The sequence below is a fragment of the Phallusia mammillata genome, chromosome 4, assembly GCF_965637545.1.
Source record: "Phallusia mammillata chromosome 4, kaPhaMamm4.hap1.1, whole genome shotgun sequence".
Classification (NCBI taxonomy): domain Eukaryota; kingdom Metazoa; phylum Chordata; class Ascidiacea; order Phlebobranchia; family Ascidiidae; genus Phallusia; species Phallusia mammillata.
In genome coordinates this window covers 7,473,744-7,491,865 of record NC_137255.1, presented here as the reverse complement: position 1 = coordinate 7,491,865, position 18,122 = coordinate 7,473,744, and the positions used below count along the sequence as shown (strand labels likewise).

Genomic DNA, 18,122 nt, shown 5'->3' with positions numbered 1-18,122 from the left:
ACCAAAGTTTAGACAAAATTAACCCCGAAGAAGAAATAAACACATGGAGTTTTGACAGGTGCAAAGAAATGGCAGCGGTGGGATTCGAACCCACGCCATCGAAATGACTGGTGCCTAAAACCAGCGACTTAGACCACTCGGCCACGCTACCACATATGAATGGTGGTTTGTTAAGTTAATGTGATCTGGTGCAACAGAGATGGCAAATAACGATGTATTAGAGGGTTTGCAACCAAAGTTTAGACAAAATTTACCCCGATTAAGAAATAAACACATACCATATGTTGTTGATGAACTCAAGTTTGTATCCAAACAAATTGGCATTGTCTGCATTCGCACATTATTTGTCGAAATACATATATTTCAGTTACAAGGATGCAAATTTGCATGAGGTCATCAAGCTTCGATGGCGCAGTAGGCAGCGCGTGAGTCTCATAATCTCAAGGTCGTGAGTTCGATCCTCACTCGGGGCAAACTTTTGGTACAATATTTTATTTTCCATCTGCATGAGACAGAGAAAAAATTACACATGGAGTTTTGACAGGTGCAAAGAAATGGCAGCGGTGGGATTCGAACCCACGCCATCGAAATGACTGGTGCCTAAAACCAGCGCCTTAGACCACTCGGCCACGCTACCACATATGAATGATGGTTTGTTAAGTTAATGTGATCTGGTGCAACAGAGATGGCAAATAACGATGTGGTAGAGGGTTTGCAACCAAAGTTTAGACAAAATTGACCCCGATTAAGAAATAAACACATACCACATGTTGTTGATCAACTCAAGTTTGTATCCAAACAAATTGGCATTGTCTGCATTCGCACATTATTTGTCGAAATACATATATTTTAGTTACAAGGATGCACATTTACATGAGGTCATCAAGCCTCGATGGCGCAGTAGGCAGCGCGTGAGTCTCATAATCTCAAGGTCGTGAATTCGATCCTCACTCGGGCCAAACTTTTGATACAATATTTTATTTTCCGTCTGCATGAGACAGAGAAAAAATTATCCATGTAGTTTTGACAGGTGAAAAGAAATGGCAGCGGTGGGATTCGAACCCACGCCATCGAAATGAAAGGTGCCTTAAACCAGCGACTTAGACCACTCGGCCACGCTACCACATGTGAATGATGATTTGTTAAGTTAATGTGATCTGATGCAACAGAGATGGCAAATAACGATGTGGTAGAGGGTTTGCAACCAAAGTTTAGACAAATTTGACCCCGATTAAGAAATAAACACATACCATATAGTTTGTTGATCAACTCAAATTTATATCCAAACAAATTGGCATTGTCTGCATTCCCACATTATTTTTCGAAATACATATATTTTAGTTACAAGGAAGCAAATTTGCATGAGGTAATCAAGCCTCGATGGCGCAGTAGGCAGCGCGTGAGTCTCATAATCTCAAGGTCGTGAGTTCGATCCTCACTTGGGGCAAACTTTTGGAACATTATTTTATTTTCCAAGTGCATGACACAGAGAAAAAATTACACATGGAGTATTTGACAGGTGCAAAGAAATGGCAGCGGTGGGATTCGAACCCACGCCATCGAAATGACTGGTGCCTAAAACCAGCGCCTTAGACCACTCGGCCACGCTACCACATGAGAAGAGTGTTTTGCTATGTTAATGTGATCTGATGCAAAGATAGATGGCAAATAACGATGTGGTAGAGGGTTTGCAACCAACGTTTAAACAAATTTGACCCCGATTAAGAAATAAACACATACCATATGTTGTTGATCAACTCAAGTTTGTATCCAAACAAATTGGCATTGTCTGCATTCGCACATTATTTGTCGAAATACATATATTTTAGTTACAAGGATGCAAATTTGCATGAGTACATAAAGCCTCGATGGCGCAGTAGGCAGCGCGTGAGTCTCATAATCTCAAGGTCGTGAGTTCGATCCTCACTCGGGACAAACTTTTGGTACAATATTTTATTTTCCATCTGCATGAGACAGAGAAAAAATTTTACATGGAGTTTTGACAGGTGCAAAGAAATGGCAGCGGTGGGATTCGAACCCACGCCATCGAAATGACTGGTGCCTAAAACCAGCGCCTTAGACCACTCGGCCACGCTACCACATGTGAATGATGGTTTGTTAAGTTAATGTGATCTGATGCAACAGAGATGGCAAATAACGATGTAGTAGAGGGTTTCCAAACCAGAGTTTAGACAAAATTTACCCTGATTTAGAAATAAACACATACCATATAGTTTGTTGATCAACTCAAGTTTGTATCCAAACAAATTGGCATTGTCTGCATTCGCACATTATTTGTCGAAATACATATATTTCAGTTACAAGGATGCAAATTTGCATGAGGTCATCAAGCCTCGATGGCGCAGTAGGCAGCGCGTGAGTCTCATAATCTCAAGGTCGTGAGTTCGATCCTCACTCGGGGCAAACTTTTGGTACAATATTTTATTTTCCGTCTGCATGAGACAGAGAAAAAATTACACATGGAGTTTTGACAGGTGCAAAGAAATGGCAGCGGTGGGATTCGAACCCACGCCATCGAAATGACTGGTGCCTAAAACCAGCGCCTTAGACCACTCGGCCACGCTACCACATATGAATGATGGTTTGTTAAGTTAATGTGATCTGGTGCAACAGAGATGGCAAATAACGATGTGGTAGAGGGTTTGCAACCAAAGTTTAGACAAAATTGACCCCGATTAAGAAATAAACACATACCACATGTTGTTGATCAACTCAAGTTTGTATCCAAACAAATTGGCATTGTCTGCATTCGCACATTATTGGTCGAAATACATATATTTTAGTTACAAGGATGCACATTTACATGAGGTCATCAAGCCTCGATGGCGCAGTAGGCAGCGCGTGAGTCTCATAATCTCAAGGTCGTGAATTCGATCCTCACTCGGGGCAAACTTTTGATACAATATTTTATTTTCCGTCTGCATGAGACAGAGAAAAAATTATCCATGTAGTTTTGACAGGTGAAAAGAAATGGCAGCGGTGGGATTCGAACCCACGCCATCGAAATGAAAGGTGCCTTAAACCAGCGACTTAGACCACTCGGCCACGCTACCACATGTGAATGATGATTTGTTAAGTTAATGTGATCTGATGCAACAGAGATGGCAAATAACGATGTGGTAGAGGGTTTGCAACCAAAGTTTAGACAAATTTGACCCCGATTAAGAAATAAACACATACCATATAGTTTGTTGATCAACTCAAATTTATATCCAAACAAATTGGCATTGTCTGCATTCCCACATTATTTTTCGAAATACATATATTTTAGTTACAAGGAAGCAAATTTGCATGAGGTAATCAAGCCTCGATGGCGCAGTAGGCAGCGCGTGAGTCTCATAATCTCAAGGTCGTGAGTTCGATCCTCACTTGGGGCAAACTTTTGGAACATTATTTTATTTTCCAAGTGCATGACACAGAGAAAAAATTACACATGGAGTATTTGACAGGTGCAAAGAAATGGCAGCGGTGGGATTCGAACCCACGCCATCGAAATGACTGGTGCCTAAAACCAGCGCCTTAGACCACTCGGCCACGCTACCACATGAGAAGAGTGTTTTGCTATGTTAATGTGATCTGATGCAAAGATAGATGGCAAATAACGATGTGGTAGAGGGTTTGCAACCAACGTTTAAACAAAATTGACCCCGATTAAGAAATAAACACATACCATATGTTGTTGATCAACTCAAGTTTGTATCCAAACAAATTGGCATTGTCTGCATTCGCACATTATTTGTCGAAATACATATATTTTAGTTACAAGGATGCAAATTTGCATGAGTACATCAAGCCTCGATGGCGCAGTAGGCAGCGCGTGAGTCTAATAATCTCAAGGTCGTGAGTTCGATCCTCACTCGGGACAAACTTTTGGTACAATATTTTATTTTCCATCTGCATGAGACAGAGAAAAAATTTTACATGGAGTTTTGACAGGTGCAAAGAAATGGCAGCGGTGGGATTCGAACCCACGCCATCGAAATGACTGGTGCCTAAAACCAGCGCCTTAGACCACTCGGCCACGCTACCACATGTGAATGATGGTTTGTTAAGTTAATGTGATCTGATGCAACAGAGATGGCAAATAACGATGTAGTAGAGGGTTTCCAAACCAGAGTTTAGACAAAATTTACCCCGATTTAGAAATAAACACATACCATATAGTTTGTTGATCAACTCAAGTTTGTATCCAAACAAATTGGCATTGTCTGCATTCGCACATTATTTGTCGAAATACATATATTTCAGTTACAAGGATGCAAATTTGCATGAGGTCATCAAGCCTCGATGGCGCAGTAGGCAGCGCGTGAGTCTCATAATCTCAAGGTCGTGAGTTCGATCCTCACTCGGGGCAAACTTTTGGTACAATATTTTATTTTCCGTCTGCATGAGACAGAGAAAAAATTATACATGGAGTTTTTGACAGGTGCAAAGAAATGGCAGCGGTGGGATTCGAACCCACGCCATCGAAATGACTGGTGCCTAAAACCAGCGCATTAGACCACCCGGCCACGCTACCAAATGAGAACAGTGTTTTGCTAAGTTAATGTGATCTGATGCAACAGAGATGGCAAATAACGATGTGGTAGAGGGTTTGCAACCAAAGTTTAGACAAAATTAACCCCGAAGAAGAAATAAACACATGGAGTTTTGACAGGTGCAAAGAAATGGCAGCGGTGGGATTCGAACCCACGCCATCGAAATGACTGGTGCCTTAAACCAGCGCCTTAGACCACTCGGCCACGCTAACACATGTGAATCATGGTTTGTTAAGTTAATGTGATCTGATGCAACAGAGATGGCAAATAACGATGTAGTAGAGGGTTTGCAACCAAAGTTTAGACAAAATTTACCCCGATTAAGAAATAAACACATACCATATGTTGTTGATCAACTCAAGTTTGTATCCAAACAAATTGGCATTGTCTGCATTCGCACATTATTTGTCGAAATACATATATTTTAGTTACAAGGATGCAAATTTGCATGAGGTCATCAAGCCTCGATGGCGCAGTAGGCAGCGCGTGAGTCTCATAATCTCAAGGTCGTGAGTTCGATCCTCACTCGGGGCAAACTTTTGATACAATATTTTATTTTCCGTCTGCATGAAACAGAGAAAAAATTATCCATGTAGTTTTGACAGGTGCAAAGAAATGGCAGCGGTGGGATTCGCCCACGCCATCGAAATGAATGGTGCCTTAAACCAGCGACTTAGACCACTCGGCCACGCTACCACATGTGAATGATGGTTTGTTAAGTTAATGTGATCTGATGCAACAGAGATGGCAAATAACGATGTAGTAGAGGGTTTGCAACCAAAGTTTAGACAAAATTGACCCCGATTAAGAAATAAACACATACCATATGTTTTTGATGAACTCAAGTTTGTATCCAAACAAATTGGCATTGTCTGCATTCGCACATTATTTGTCGAAATACATATATTTCAGTTACAAGGATGCAAATTTGCATGAGGTCATCAAGCTTCGATGGCGCAGTAGGCAGCGCGTGAGTCTCATAATCTCAAGGTCGTGAGTTCGATCCTCACTCGGGGCAAACTTTTGGTACAATATTTTATTTTCCATCTGCATGAGACAGAGAAAAAATTACACATGGAGTTTTGACAGGTGCAAAGAAATGGCAGCGGTGGGATTCGAACCCACGCCATCGAAATGACTGGTGCCTAAAACCAGCGCCTTAGACCACTCGGCCACGCTACCACATATGAATGGTGGTTTGTTAAGTTAATGTGATCTGGTGCAACAGAGATGGCAAATAACGATGTAGTAGAGGGTTTGCAACCAAAGTTTAGACAAAATTGACCCCGATTAAGAAATAAACACATACCATATGTTGTTGATGAACTCAAGTTTGTATCCAAACAAATTGGCATTGTCTGCATTCGCACATTATTTGTCGAAATACATATATTTCAGTTACAAGGATGCAAATTTGCATGAGGTCATCAAGCTTCGATGGCGCAGTAGGCAGCGCGTGAGTCTCATAATCTCAAGGTCGTGAGTTCGATCCTCACTCGGGGCAAACTTTTGGTACAATATTTTATTTTCCATCTGCATGAGACAGAGAAAAAATTACACATGGAGTTTTGACAGGTGCAAAGAAATGGCAGCGGTGGGATTCGAACCCACGCCATCGAAATGACTGGTGCCTAAAACCAGCGACTTAGACCACTCGGCCACGCTACCACATATGAATGATGGTTTGTTAAGTTAATGTGATCTGGTGCAACAGAGATGGCAAATAACGATGTAGTAGAGGGTTTGCAACCAAAGTTTAGACAAAATTTACCCCGATTAAGAAATAAACACATACCATATGTTGTTGATGAACTCAAGTTTGTATCCAAACAAATTGGCATTGTCTGCATTCGCACATTATTTGTCGAAATACATATATTTCAGTTACAAGGATGCAAATTTGCATGAGGTCATCAAGCTTCGATGGCGCAGTAGGCAGCGCGTGAGTCTCATAATCTCAAGGTCGTGAGTTCGATCCTCACTCGGGGCAAACTTTTGGTACAATATTTTATTTTCCATCTGCATGAGACAGAGAAAAAATTACACATGGAGTTTTGACAGGTGCAAAGAAATGGCAGCGGTGGGATTCGAACCCACGCCATCGAAATGACTGGTGCCTAAAACCAGCGCCTTAGACCACTCGGCCACGCTACCACATATGAATGATGGTTTGTTAAGTTAATGTGATCTGGTGCAACAGAGATGGCAAATAACGATGTGGTAGAGGGTTTGCAACCAAAGTTTAGACAAAATTGACCCCGATTAAGAAATAAACACATACCACATGTTGTTGATCAACTCAAGTTTGTATCCAAACAAATTGGCATTGTCTGCATTCGCACATTATTGGTCGAAATACATATATTTTAGTTACAAGGATGCACATTTACATGAGGTCATCAAGCCTCGATGGCGCAGTAGGCAGCGCGTGAGTCTCATAATCTCAAGGTCGTGAATTCGATCCTCACTCGGGGCAAACTTTTGATACAATATTTTATTTTCCGTCTGCATGAGACAGAGAAAAAATTATCCATGTAGTTTTGACAGGTGAAAAGAAATGGCAGCGGTGGGATTCGAACCCACGCCATCGAAATGAAAGGTGCCTTAAACCAGCGACTTAGACCACTCGGCCACGCTACCACATGTGAATGATGATTTGTTAAGTTAATGTGATCTGATGCAACAGAGATGGCAAATAACGATGTGGTAGAGGGTTTGCAACCAAAGTTTAGACAAATTTGACCCCGATTAAGAAATAAACACATACCATATAGTTTGTTGATCAACTCAAATTTATATCCAAACAAATTGGCATTGTCTGCATTCGCACATTATTTGTCGAAATACATATATTTTAGTTACAAGGAAGCAAATTTGCATGAGGTAATCAAGCCTCGATGGCGCAGTAGGCAGCGCGTGAGTCTCATAATCTCAAGGTCGTGAGTTCGATCCTCACTCGGGGCAAACTTTTGGAACATTATTTTATTTTCCAAGTGCATGACACAGAGAAAAATTTACACATGGAGTATTTGACAGGTGCAAAGAAATGGCAGCGGTGGGATTCGAACCCACGCCATCGAAATGACTGGTGCCTAAAACCAGCGCCTTAGACCACTCAGCCACGCTACCACATGAGAAGAGTGTTTTGCTATGTTAATGTGATCTGATGCAAAGATAGATGGCAAATAACGATGTGGTAGAGGGTTTGCAACCAACGTTTAAACAAATTTGACCCCGATTAAGAAATAAACACATACCATATGTTGTTGATCAACTCAAGTTTGTATCCAAACAAATTGGCATTGTCTGCATTCGCACATTATTTGTCGAAATACATATATTTTAGTTACAAGGATGCAAATTTGCATGAGTACATCAAGCCTCGATGGCGCAGTAGGCAGCGCGTGTGTCTCATAATCTCAAGGTCGTGAGTTCGATCCTCACTCGGGACAAACTTTTGGTACAATATTTTATTTTCCATCTGCATGAGACAGAGAAAAAATTTTACATGGAGTTTTGACAGGTGCAAAGAAATGGCAGCGGTGGGATTCGAACCCACGCCATCGAAATGACTGGTGCCTAAAACCAGCGCCTTAGACCACTCGGCCACGCTACCACATGTGAATGATGGTTTGTTAAGTTAATGTGATCTGATGCAACAGAGATGGCAAATAACGATGTAGTAGAGGGTTTCCAAACCAGAGTTTAGACAAAATTTACCCCGATTTAGAAATAAACACATACCATATAGTTTGTTGATCAACTCAAGTTTGTATCCAAACAAATTGGCATTGTCTGCATTCGCACATTATTTGTCGAAATACATATATTTCAGTTACAAGGATGCAAATTTGCATGAGGTCATCAAGCCTCGATGGCGCAGTAGGCAGCGCGTGAGTCTCATAATCTCAAGGTCGTGAGTTCGATCCTCACTCGGGGCAAACTTTTGGTACAATATTTTATTTTCCGTCTGCATGAGACAGAGAAAAAATTATACATGGAGTTTTTGACAGGTGCAAAGAAATGGCAGCGGTGGGATTCGAACCCACGCCATCGAAATGACTGGTGCCTAAAACCAGCGCATTAGACCACCCGGCCACGCTACCAAATGAGAACAGTGTTTTGCTAAGTTAATGTGATCTGATGCAACAGAGATGGCAAATAACGATGTGGTAGAGGGTTTGCAACCAAAGTTTAGACAAAATTAACCCCGAAGAAGAAATAAACACATGGAGTTTTGACAGGTGCAAAGAAATGGCAGCGGTGGGATTCGAACCCACGCCATCGAAATGACTGGTGCCTAAAACCAGCGACTTAGACCATTCGGCCACGCTACCACATATGAATGGTGGTTTGTTAAGTTAATGTGATCTGGTGCAACAGAGATGGCAAATAACGATGTATTAGAGGGTTTGCAACCAAAGTTTAGACAAAATTTACCCCGATTAAGAAATAAACACATACCATATGTTGTTGATGAACTCTAGTTTGTATCCAAACAAATTGGCATTGTCTGCATTCGCACATTATTTGTCGAAATACATATATTTCAGTTACAAGGATGCAAATTTGCATGAGGTCATCAAGCTTCGATGGCGCAGTAGGCAGCGCGTGAGTCTCATAATCTCAAGGTCGTGAGTTCGATCCTCACTTGGGGCAAACTTTTGGTACAATATTTTATTTTCTATCTGCATGAGACAGAGAAAAAATTACACATGGAGTTTTGACAGGTGCAAAGAAATGGCAGCGGTGGGATTCGAACCCACGCCATCGAAATGACTGGTGCCTAAAACCAGCGCCTTAGACCACTCGGCCACGCTACCACATATGAATGATGGTTTGTTAAGTTAATGTGATCTGGTGCAACAGAGATGGCAAATAACGATGTGGTAGAGGGTTTGCAACCAAAGTTTAGACAAAATTGACCCCGATTAAGAAATAAACACATACCACATGTTGTTGATCAACTCAAGTTTGTATCCAAACAAATTGGCATTGTCTGCATTCGCACATTATTGGTCGAAATACATATATTTTAGTTACAAGGATGCACATTTACATGAGGTCATCAAGCCTCGATGGCGCAGTAGGCAGCGCGTGAGTCTCATAATCTCAAGGTCGTGAATTCGATCCTCACTCGGGCCAAACTTTTGATACAATATTTTATTTTCCGTCTGCATGAGACAGAGAAAAAATTATCCATGTAGTTTTGACAGGTGAAAAGAAATGGCAGCGGTGGGATTCGAACCCACGCCATCGAAATGAAAGGTGCCTTAAACCAGCGACTTAGACCACTCGGCCACGCTACCACATGTGAATGATGATTTGTTAAGTTAATGTGATCTGATGCAACAGAGATGGCAAATAACGATGTGGTAGAGGGTTTGCAACCAAAGTTTAGACAAATTTGACCCCGATTAAGAAATAAACACATACCATATAGTTTGTTGATCAACTCAAATTTATATCCAAACAAATTGGCATTGTCTGCATTCGCACATTATTTTTCGAAATACATATATTTTAGTTACAAGGAAGCAAATTTGCATGAGGTAATCAAGCCTCGATGGCGCAGTAGGCAGCGCGTGAGTCTCATAATCTCAAGGTCGTGAGTTCGATCCTCACTCGGGGCAAACTTTTGGTACAATATTTTATTTTCCGTCTGCATGAGACAGAGAAAAAATTATACATGGAGTTTTTGACAGGTGCAAAGAAATGGCAGCGGTGGGATTCGAACCCACGCCATCGAAATGACTGGTGCCTAAAACCAGCGCATTAGACCACCCGGCCACGCTACCAAATGAGAACAGTGTTTTGCTAAGTTAATGTGATCTGATGCAACAGAGATGGCAAATAACGATGTGGTAGAGGGTTTGCAACCAAAGTTTAGACAAAATTAACCCCGAAGAAGAAATAAACACATGGAGTTTTGACAGGTGCAAAGAAATGGCAGCGGTGGGATTCGAACCCACGCCATCGAAATGACTGGTGCCTAAAACCAGCGACTTAGACCATTCGGCCACGCTACCACATATGAATGGTGGTTTGTTAAGTTAATGTGATCTGGTGCAACAGAGATGGCAAATAACGATGTATTAGAGGGTTTGCAACCAAAGTTTAGACAAAATTTACCCCGATTAAGAAATAAACACATACCATATGTTGTTGATGAACTCTAGTTTGTATCCAAACAAATTGGCATTGTCTGCATTCGCACATTATTTGTCGAAATACATATATTTCAGTTACAAGGATGCAAATTTGCATGAGGTCATCAAGCTTCGATGGCGCAGTAGGCAGCGCGTGAGTCTCATAATCTCAAGGTCGTGAGTTCGATCCTCACTTGGGGCAAACTTTTGGTACAATATTTTATTTTCTATCTGCATGAGACAGAGAAAAAATTACACATGGAGTTTTGACAGGTGCAAAGAAATGGCAGCGGTGGGATTCGAACCCACGCCATCGAAATGACTGGTGCCTAAAACCAGCGCCTTAGACCACTCGGCCACGCTACCACATATGAATGATGGTTTGTTAAGTTAATGTGATCTGGTGCAACAGAGATGGCAAATAACGATGTGGTAGAGGGTTTGCAACCAAAGTTTAGACAAAATTGACCCCGATTAAGAAATAAACACATACCACATGTTGTTGATCAACTCAAGTTTGTATCCAAACAAATTGGCATTGTCTGCATTCGCACATTATTGGTCGAAATACATATATTTTAGTTACAAGGATGCACATTTACATGAGGTCATCAAGCCTCGATGGCGCAGTAGGCAGCGCGTGAGTCTCATAATCTCAAGGTCGTGAATTCGATCCTCACTCGGGCCAAACTTTTGATACAATATTTTATTTTCCGTCTGCATGAGACAGAGAAAAAATTATCCATGTAGTTTTGACAGGTGAAAAGAAATGGCAGCGGTGGGATTCGAACCCACGCCATCGAAATGAAAGGTGCCTTAAACCAGCGACTTAGACCACTCGGCCACGCTACCACATGTGAATGATGATTTGTTAAGTTAATGTGATCTGATGCAACAGAGATGGCAAATAACGATGTGGTAGAGGGTTTGCAACCAAAGTTTAGACAAATTTGACCCCGATTAAGAAATAAACACATACCATATAGTTTGTTGATCAACTCAAATTTATATCCAAACAAATTGGCATTGTCTGCATTCCCACATTATTTTTCGAAATACATATATTTTAGTTACAAGGAAGCAAATTTGCATGAGGTAATCAAGCCTCGATGGCGCAGTAGGCAGCGCGTGAGTCTCATAATCTCAAGGTCGTGAGTTCGATCCTCACTTGGGGCAAACTTTTGGAACATTATTTTATTTTCCAAGTGCATGACACAGAGAAAAAATTACACATGGAGTATTTGACAGGTGCAAAGAAATGGCAGCGGTGGGATTCGAACCCACGCCATCGAAATGACTGGTGCCTAAAACCAGCGCCTTAGACCACTCGGCCACGCTACCACATGAGAAGAGTGTTTTGCTATGTTAATGTGATCTGATGCAAAGATAGATGGCAAATAACGATGTGGTAGACGGTTTGCAACCAACGTTTAAACAAATTTGACCCCGATTAAGAAATAAACACATACCATATGTTGTTGATCAACTCAAGTTTGTATCCAAACAAATTGGCATTGTCTGCATTCGCACATTATTTGTCGAAATACATATATTTTAGTTACAAGGATGCAAATTTGCATGAGTACATCAAGCCTCGATGGCGCAGTAGGCAGCGCGTGAGTCTCATAATCTCAAGGTCGTGAGTTCGATCCTCACTCGGGACAAACTTTTGGTACAATATTTTATTTTCCATCTGCATGAGACAGAGAAAAAATTTTACATGGAGTTTTGACAGGTGCAAAGAAATGGCAGCGGTGGGATTCGAACCCACGCCATCGAAATGACTGGTGCCTAAAACCAGCGCCTTAGACCACTCGGCCACGCTACCACATGTGAATGATGGTTTGTTAAGTTAATGTGATCTGATGCAACAGAGATGGCAAATAACGATGTAGTAGAGGGTTTCCAAACCAGAGTTTAGACAAAATTTACCCCGATTTAGAAATAAACACATACCATATAGTTTGTTGATCAACTCAAGTTTGTATCCAAACAAATTGGCATTGTCTGCATTCGCACATTATTTGTCGAAATACATATATTTCAGTTACAAGGATGCAAATTTGCATGAGGTCATCAAGCCTCGATGGCGCAGTAGGCAGCGCGTGAGTCTCATAATCTCAAGGTCGTGAGTTCGATCCTCACTCGGGGCAAACTTTTGGTACAATATTTTATTTTCCGTCTGCATGAGACAGAGAAAAAATTATACATGGAGTTTTTGACAGGTGCAAAGAAATGGCAGCGGTGGGATTCGAACCCACGCCATCGAAATGACTGGTGCCTAAAACCAGCGCATTAGACCACCCGGCCACGCTACCAAATGAGAACAGTGTTTTGCTAAGTTAATGTGATCTGATGCAACAGAGATGGCAAATAACGATGTGGTAGAGGGTTTGCAACCAAAGTTTAGACAAAATTAACCCCGAAGAAGAAATAAACACATGGAGTTTTGACAGGTGCAAAGAAATGGCAGCGGTGGGATTCGAACCCACGCCATCGAAATGACTGGTGCCTAAAACCAGCGACTTAGACCATTCGGCCACGCTACCACATATGAATGGTGGTTTGTTAAGTTAATGTGATCTGGTGCAACAGAGATGGCAAATAACGATGTATTAGAGGGTTTGCAACCAAAGTTTAGACAAAATTTACCCCGATTAAGAAATAAACACATACCATATGTTGTTGATGAACTCTAGTTTGTATCCAAACAAATTGGCATTGTCTGCATTCGCACATTATTTGTCGAAATACATATATTTCAGTTACAAGGATGCAAATTTGCATGAGGTCATCAAGCTTCGATGGCGCAGTAGGCAGCGCGTGAGTCTCATAATCTCAAGGTCGTGAGTTCGATCCTCACTTGGGGCAAACTTTTGGTACAATATTTTATTTTCTATCTGCATGAGACAGAGAAAAAATTACACATGGAGTTTTGACAGGTGCAAAGAAATGGCAGCGGTGGGATTCGAACCCACGCCATCGAAATGACTGGTGCCTAAAACCAGCGCCTTAGACCACTCGGCCACGCTACCACATATGAATGATGGTTTGTTAAGTTAATGTGATCTGGTGCAACAGAGATGGCAAATAACGATGTGGTAGAGGGTTTGCAACCAAAGTTTAGACAAAATTGACCCCGATTAAGAAATAAACACATACCACATGTTGTTGATCAACTCAAGTTTGTATCCAAACAAATTGGCATTGTCTGCATTCGCACATTATTGGTCGAAATACATATATTTTAGTTACAAGGATGCACATTTACATGAGGTCATCAAGCCTCGATGGCGCAGTAGGCAGCGCGTGAGTCTCATAATCTCAAGGTCGTGAATTCGATCCTCACTCGGGCCAAACTTTTGATACAATATTTTATTTTCCGTCTGCATGAGACAGAGAAAAAATTATCCATGTAGTTTTGACAGGTGAAAAGAAATGGCAGCGGTGGGATTCGAACCCACGCCATCGAAATGAAAGGTGCCTTAAACCAGCGACTTAGACCACTCGGCCACGCTACCACATGTGAATGATGATTTGTTAAGTTAATGTGATCTGATGCAACAGAGATGGCAAATAACGATGTGGTAGAGGGTTTGCAACCAAAGTTTAGACAAATTTGACCCCGATTAAGAAATAAACACATACCATATAGTTTGTTGATCAACTCAAATTTATATCCAAACAAATTGGCATTGTCTGCATTCCCACATTATTTTTCGAAATACATATATTTTAGTTACAAGGAAGCAAATTTGCATGAGGTAATCAAGCCTCGATGGCGCAGTAGGCAGCGCGTGAGTCTCATAATCTCAAGGTCGTGAGTTCGATCCTCACTTGGGGCAAACTTTTGGAACATTATTTTATTTTCCAAGTGCATGACACAGAGAAAAAATTACACATGGAGTATTTGACAGGTGCAAAGAAATGGCAGCGGTGGGATTCGAACCCACGCCATCGAAATGACTGGTGCCTAAAACCAGCGCCTTAGACCACTCGGCCACGCTACCACATGAGAAGAGTGTTTTGCTATGTTAATGTGATCTGATGCAAAGATAGATGGCAAATAACGATGTGGTAGAGGGTTTGCAACCAACGTTTAAACAAATTTGACCCCGATTAAGAAATAAACACATACCATATGTTGTTGATCAACTCAAGTTTGTATCCAAACAAATTGGCATTGTCTGCATTCGCACATTATTTGTCGAAATACATATATTTTAGTTACAAGGATGCAAATTTGCATGAGTACATCAAGCCTCGATGGCGCAGTAGGCAGCGCGTGAGTCTCATAATCTCAAGGTCGTGAGTTCGATCCTCACTCGGGACAAACTTTTGGTACAATATTTTATTTTCCATCTGCATGAGACAGAGAAAAAATTTTACATGGAGTTTTGACAGGTGCAAAAAAATGGCAGCGGTGGGATTCGAACCCACGCCATCGAAATGACTGGTGCCTAAAACCAGCGCCTTAGACCACTCGGCCACGCTACCACATGTGAATGATGGTTTGTTAAGTTAATGTGATCTGATGCAACAGAGATGGCAAATAACGATGTAGTAGAGGGTTTCCAAACCAGAGTTTAGACAAAATTTACCCCGATTTAGAAATAAACACATACCATATAGTTTGTTGATCAACTCAAGTTTGTATCCAAACAAATTGGCATTGTCTGCATTCGCACATTATTTGTCGAAATACATATATTTCAGTTACAAGGATGCAAATTTGCATGAGGTCATCAAGCTTCGATGGCGCAGTAGGCAGCGCGTGAGTCTCATAATCTCAAGGTCGTGAGTTCGATCCTCACTCGGGGCAAACTTTTGGTACAATATTTTATTTTCCGTCTGCATGAGACAGAGAAAAAATTATACATGGAGTTTTTGACAGGTGCAAAGAAATGGCAGCAGTGGGATTCGAACCCACGCCATCGAAATGACTGGTGCCTAAAACCAGCGCATTAGACCACCCGGCCACGCTACCAAATGAGAACAGTGTTTTGCTAAGTTAATGTGATCTGATGCAACAGAGATGGCAAATAACGATGTGGTAGAGGGTTTGCAACCAAAGTTTAGACAAAATTAACCCCGAAGAAGAAATAAACACATGGAGTTTTGACAGGTGCAAAGAAATGGCAGCGGTGGGATTCGAACCCACGCCATCGAAATGACTGGTGCCTAAAACCAGCGACTTAGACCACTCGGCCACGCTACCACATATGAATGGTGGTTTGTTAAGTTAATGTGATCTGGTGCAACAGAGATGGCAAATAACGATGTATTAGAGGGTTTGCAACCAAAGTTTAGACAAAATTTACCCCGATTAAGAAATAAACACATACCATATGTTGTTGATGAACTCAAGTTTGTATCCAAACAAATTGGCATTGTCTGCATTCGCACATTATTTGTCGAAATACATATATTTCAGTTACAAGGATGCAAATTTGCATGAGGTCATCAAGCTTCGATGGCGCAGTAGGCAGCGCGTGAGTCTCATAATCTCAAGGTCGTGAGTTCGATCCTCACTCGGGGCAAACTTTTGGTACAATATTTTATTTTCCATCTGCATGAGACAGAGAAAAAATTACACATGGAGTTTTGACAGGTGCAAAGAAATGGCAGCGGTGGGATTCGAACCCACGCCATCGAAATGACTGGTGCCTAAAACCAGCGCCTTAGACCACTCGGCCACGCTACCACATATGAATGATGGTTTGTTAAGTTAATGTGATCTGGTGCAACAGAGATGGCAAATAACGATGTGGTAGAGGGTTTGCAACCAAAGTTTAGACAAAATTGACCCCGATTAAGAAATAAACACATACCACATGTTGTTGATCAACTCAAGTTTGTATCCAAACAAATTGGCATTGTCTGCATTCGCACATTATTGGTCGAAATACATATATTTTAGTTACAAGGATGCACATTTACATGAGGTCATCAAGCCTCGATGGCGCAGTAGGCAGCGTGTGAGTCTCATAATCTCAAGGTCGTGAATTCGATCCTCACTCGGGCCAAACTTTTGATACAATATTTTATTTTCCGTCTGCATGAGACAGAGAAAAAATTATCCATGTAGTTTTGACAGGTGAAAAGAAATGGCAGCGGTGGGATTCGAACCCACGCCATCGAAATGAAAGGTGCCTTAAACCAGCGACTTAGACCACTCGGCCACGCTACCACATGTGAATGATGATTTGTTAAGTTAATGTGATCTGATGCAACAGAGATGGCAAATAACGATGCGGTAGAGGGTTTGCAACCAAAGTTTAGACAAATTTGACCCCGATTAAGAAATAAACACATACCATATAGTTTGTTGATCAACTCAAATTTATATCCAAACAAATTGGCATTGTCTGCATTCCCACATTATTTTTCGAAATACATATATTTTAGTTACAAGGAAGCAAATTTGCATGAGGTAATCAAGCCTCGATGGCGCAGTAGGCAGCGCGTGAGTCTCATAATCTCAAGGTCGTGAGTTCGATCCTCACTTGGGGCAAACTTTTGGAACATTATTTTATTTTCCAAGTGCATGACACAGAGAAAAAAATTACACATGGAGTATTTGACAGGTGCAAAGAAATGGCAGCGGTGGGATTCGAACCCACGCCATCGAAATGACTGGTGCCTAAAACCAGCGCCTTAGACCACTCGGCCACGCTACCACATGAGAAGAGTGTTTTGCTATGTTAATGTGATCTGATGCAAAGATAGATGGCAAATAACGATGTGGTAGAGGGTTTGCAACCAACGTTTAAACAAATTTGACCCCGATTAAGAAATAAACACATACCATATGTTGTTGATCAACTCAAGTTTGTATCCAAACAAATTGGCATTGTCTGCATTCGCACATTATTTGTCGAAATACATATATTTTAGTTACAAGGATGCAAATTTGCATGAGTACATCAAGCCTCGATGGCGCAGTAGGCAGCGCGTGAGTCTCATAATCTCAAGGTCGTGAGTTCGATCCTCACTCGGGACAAACTTTTGGTACAATATTTTATTTTCCATCTGCATGAGACAGAGAAAAAATTTTACATGGAGTTTTGACAGGTGCAAAGAAATGGCAGCGGTGGGATTCGAACCCACGCCATCGAAATGACTGGTGCCTAAAACCAGCGCCTTAGACCACTCGGCCACGCTACCACATGTGAATGATGGTTTGTTAAGTTAATGTGATCTGATGCAACAGAGATGGCAAATAACGATGTAGTAGAGGGTTTGCAACCAGAGTTTAGACAAAATTTACCCCGATTTAGAAATAAACACATACCATATAGTTTGTTGATCAACTCAAGTTTGTATCCAAACAAATTGGCATTGTCTGCATTCGCACATTATTTGTCGAAATACATATATTTCAGTTACAAGGATGCAAATTTGCATGAGGTCA

General features: G+C 41.3%; 40 non-coding genes across 40 annotated transcripts; 16 read left to right on the top strand and 24 right to left on the bottom strand.

Moving 5' to 3' along the window:
* Positions 1 to 69: 69 nt before the first annotated feature.
* Positions 70 to 151, bottom strand: Trnal-uag (transfer RNA leucine (anticodon UAG)). The gene has a single exon. It is a non-coding gene; the product is annotated as a tRNA-Leu (tRNA).
* A 404-nt stretch (positions 152 to 555) lies between these two features.
* Trnal-uag (transfer RNA leucine (anticodon UAG)) lies at positions 556 to 637 on the bottom strand. Its single transcript has one exon. It is a non-coding gene; the product is annotated as a tRNA-Leu (tRNA).
* Positions 638 to 1,374: 737 nt separating this feature from the next.
* Trnam-cau (transfer RNA methionine (anticodon CAU)) lies at positions 1,375 to 1,447 on the top strand. The gene has a single exon. It is a non-coding gene; the product is annotated as a tRNA-Met (tRNA).
* Positions 1,448 to 1,530: 83 nt separating this feature from the next.
* Positions 1,531 to 1,612, bottom strand: Trnal-uag (transfer RNA leucine (anticodon UAG)). The gene has a single exon. It is a non-coding gene; the product is annotated as a tRNA-Leu (tRNA).
* Positions 1,613 to 1,862: 250 nt separating this feature from the next.
* Trnam-cau (transfer RNA methionine (anticodon CAU)) lies at positions 1,863 to 1,935 on the top strand. The gene has a single exon. It is a non-coding gene; the product is annotated as a tRNA-Met (tRNA).
* Positions 1,936 to 2,017: 82 nt separating this feature from the next.
* Trnal-uag (transfer RNA leucine (anticodon UAG)) lies at positions 2,018 to 2,099 on the bottom strand. Its single transcript has one exon. It is a non-coding gene; the product is annotated as a tRNA-Leu (tRNA).
* Positions 2,100 to 2,351: 252 nt separating this feature from the next.
* Trnam-cau (transfer RNA methionine (anticodon CAU)) lies at positions 2,352 to 2,424 on the top strand. Its single transcript has one exon. It is a non-coding gene; the product is annotated as a tRNA-Met (tRNA).
* An 82-nt stretch (positions 2,425 to 2,506) lies between these two features.
* Positions 2,507 to 2,588, bottom strand: Trnal-uag (transfer RNA leucine (anticodon UAG)). Its single transcript has one exon. It is a non-coding gene; the product is annotated as a tRNA-Leu (tRNA).
* Positions 2,589 to 3,325: 737 nt separating this feature from the next.
* On the top strand, positions 3,326 to 3,398 carry Trnam-cau (transfer RNA methionine (anticodon CAU)). Its single transcript has one exon. It is a non-coding gene; the product is annotated as a tRNA-Met (tRNA).
* An 83-nt stretch (positions 3,399 to 3,481) lies between these two features.
* On the bottom strand, positions 3,482 to 3,563 carry Trnal-uag (transfer RNA leucine (anticodon UAG)). The gene has a single exon. It is a non-coding gene; the product is annotated as a tRNA-Leu (tRNA).
* Positions 3,564 to 3,968: 405 nt separating this feature from the next.
* On the bottom strand, positions 3,969 to 4,050 carry Trnal-uag (transfer RNA leucine (anticodon UAG)). The gene has a single exon. It is a non-coding gene; the product is annotated as a tRNA-Leu (tRNA).
* Positions 4,051 to 4,302: 252 nt separating this feature from the next.
* On the top strand, positions 4,303 to 4,375 carry Trnam-cau (transfer RNA methionine (anticodon CAU)). Its single transcript has one exon. It is a non-coding gene; the product is annotated as a tRNA-Met (tRNA).
* Positions 4,376 to 4,689: 314 nt separating this feature from the next.
* On the bottom strand, positions 4,690 to 4,771 carry Trnal-aag (transfer RNA leucine (anticodon AAG)). The gene has a single exon. It is a non-coding gene; the product is annotated as a tRNA-Leu (tRNA).
* Positions 4,772 to 5,020: 249 nt separating this feature from the next.
* Positions 5,021 to 5,093, top strand: Trnam-cau (transfer RNA methionine (anticodon CAU)). Its single transcript has one exon. It is a non-coding gene; the product is annotated as a tRNA-Met (tRNA).
* A 566-nt stretch (positions 5,094 to 5,659) lies between these two features.
* On the bottom strand, positions 5,660 to 5,741 carry Trnal-uag (transfer RNA leucine (anticodon UAG)). Its single transcript has one exon. It is a non-coding gene; the product is annotated as a tRNA-Leu (tRNA).
* A 404-nt stretch (positions 5,742 to 6,145) lies between these two features.
* Positions 6,146 to 6,227, bottom strand: Trnal-uag (transfer RNA leucine (anticodon UAG)). Its single transcript has one exon. It is a non-coding gene; the product is annotated as a tRNA-Leu (tRNA).
* A 404-nt stretch (positions 6,228 to 6,631) lies between these two features.
* On the bottom strand, positions 6,632 to 6,713 carry Trnal-uag (transfer RNA leucine (anticodon UAG)). Its single transcript has one exon. It is a non-coding gene; the product is annotated as a tRNA-Leu (tRNA).
* Positions 6,714 to 7,450: 737 nt separating this feature from the next.
* Positions 7,451 to 7,523, top strand: Trnam-cau (transfer RNA methionine (anticodon CAU)). Its single transcript has one exon. It is a non-coding gene; the product is annotated as a tRNA-Met (tRNA).
* An 83-nt stretch (positions 7,524 to 7,606) lies between these two features.
* Positions 7,607 to 7,688, bottom strand: Trnal-uag (transfer RNA leucine (anticodon UAG)). The gene has a single exon. It is a non-coding gene; the product is annotated as a tRNA-Leu (tRNA).
* Positions 7,689 to 8,093: 405 nt separating this feature from the next.
* On the bottom strand, positions 8,094 to 8,175 carry Trnal-uag (transfer RNA leucine (anticodon UAG)). Its single transcript has one exon. It is a non-coding gene; the product is annotated as a tRNA-Leu (tRNA).
* A 252-nt stretch (positions 8,176 to 8,427) lies between these two features.
* Positions 8,428 to 8,500, top strand: Trnam-cau (transfer RNA methionine (anticodon CAU)). The gene has a single exon. It is a non-coding gene; the product is annotated as a tRNA-Met (tRNA).
* An 800-nt stretch (positions 8,501 to 9,300) lies between these two features.
* Positions 9,301 to 9,382, bottom strand: Trnal-uag (transfer RNA leucine (anticodon UAG)). The gene has a single exon. It is a non-coding gene; the product is annotated as a tRNA-Leu (tRNA).
* A 737-nt stretch (positions 9,383 to 10,119) lies between these two features.
* Positions 10,120 to 10,192, top strand: Trnam-cau (transfer RNA methionine (anticodon CAU)). The gene has a single exon. It is a non-coding gene; the product is annotated as a tRNA-Met (tRNA).
* An 800-nt stretch (positions 10,193 to 10,992) lies between these two features.
* On the bottom strand, positions 10,993 to 11,074 carry Trnal-uag (transfer RNA leucine (anticodon UAG)). Its single transcript has one exon. It is a non-coding gene; the product is annotated as a tRNA-Leu (tRNA).
* Positions 11,075 to 11,811: 737 nt separating this feature from the next.
* Positions 11,812 to 11,884, top strand: Trnam-cau (transfer RNA methionine (anticodon CAU)). The gene has a single exon. It is a non-coding gene; the product is annotated as a tRNA-Met (tRNA).
* An 83-nt stretch (positions 11,885 to 11,967) lies between these two features.
* Trnal-uag (transfer RNA leucine (anticodon UAG)) lies at positions 11,968 to 12,049 on the bottom strand. Its single transcript has one exon. It is a non-coding gene; the product is annotated as a tRNA-Leu (tRNA).
* A 250-nt stretch (positions 12,050 to 12,299) lies between these two features.
* On the top strand, positions 12,300 to 12,372 carry Trnam-cau (transfer RNA methionine (anticodon CAU)). Its single transcript has one exon. It is a non-coding gene; the product is annotated as a tRNA-Met (tRNA).
* An 82-nt stretch (positions 12,373 to 12,454) lies between these two features.
* Positions 12,455 to 12,536, bottom strand: Trnal-uag (transfer RNA leucine (anticodon UAG)). Its single transcript has one exon. It is a non-coding gene; the product is annotated as a tRNA-Leu (tRNA).
* Positions 12,537 to 12,788: 252 nt separating this feature from the next.
* Positions 12,789 to 12,861, top strand: Trnam-cau (transfer RNA methionine (anticodon CAU)). Its single transcript has one exon. It is a non-coding gene; the product is annotated as a tRNA-Met (tRNA).
* An 800-nt stretch (positions 12,862 to 13,661) lies between these two features.
* Trnal-uag (transfer RNA leucine (anticodon UAG)) lies at positions 13,662 to 13,743 on the bottom strand. Its single transcript has one exon. It is a non-coding gene; the product is annotated as a tRNA-Leu (tRNA).
* A 737-nt stretch (positions 13,744 to 14,480) lies between these two features.
* Trnam-cau (transfer RNA methionine (anticodon CAU)) lies at positions 14,481 to 14,553 on the top strand. Its single transcript has one exon. It is a non-coding gene; the product is annotated as a tRNA-Met (tRNA).
* Positions 14,554 to 14,636: 83 nt separating this feature from the next.
* On the bottom strand, positions 14,637 to 14,718 carry Trnal-uag (transfer RNA leucine (anticodon UAG)). The gene has a single exon. It is a non-coding gene; the product is annotated as a tRNA-Leu (tRNA).
* Positions 14,719 to 14,968: 250 nt separating this feature from the next.
* On the top strand, positions 14,969 to 15,041 carry Trnam-cau (transfer RNA methionine (anticodon CAU)). Its single transcript has one exon. It is a non-coding gene; the product is annotated as a tRNA-Met (tRNA).
* An 82-nt stretch (positions 15,042 to 15,123) lies between these two features.
* On the bottom strand, positions 15,124 to 15,205 carry Trnal-uag (transfer RNA leucine (anticodon UAG)). Its single transcript has one exon. It is a non-coding gene; the product is annotated as a tRNA-Leu (tRNA).
* Positions 15,206 to 15,844: 639 nt separating this feature from the next.
* Trnal-uag (transfer RNA leucine (anticodon UAG)) lies at positions 15,845 to 15,926 on the bottom strand. Its single transcript has one exon. It is a non-coding gene; the product is annotated as a tRNA-Leu (tRNA).
* A 404-nt stretch (positions 15,927 to 16,330) lies between these two features.
* Positions 16,331 to 16,412, bottom strand: Trnal-uag (transfer RNA leucine (anticodon UAG)). The gene has a single exon. It is a non-coding gene; the product is annotated as a tRNA-Leu (tRNA).
* Positions 16,413 to 17,149: 737 nt separating this feature from the next.
* Trnam-cau (transfer RNA methionine (anticodon CAU)) lies at positions 17,150 to 17,222 on the top strand. The gene has a single exon. It is a non-coding gene; the product is annotated as a tRNA-Met (tRNA).
* Positions 17,223 to 17,306: 84 nt separating this feature from the next.
* Positions 17,307 to 17,388, bottom strand: Trnal-uag (transfer RNA leucine (anticodon UAG)). The gene has a single exon. It is a non-coding gene; the product is annotated as a tRNA-Leu (tRNA).
* Positions 17,389 to 17,638: 250 nt separating this feature from the next.
* On the top strand, positions 17,639 to 17,711 carry Trnam-cau (transfer RNA methionine (anticodon CAU)). The gene has a single exon. It is a non-coding gene; the product is annotated as a tRNA-Met (tRNA).
* Positions 17,712 to 17,793: 82 nt separating this feature from the next.
* On the bottom strand, positions 17,794 to 17,875 carry Trnal-uag (transfer RNA leucine (anticodon UAG)). The gene has a single exon. It is a non-coding gene; the product is annotated as a tRNA-Leu (tRNA).
* Positions 17,876 to 18,122: the final 247 nt, after the last annotated feature.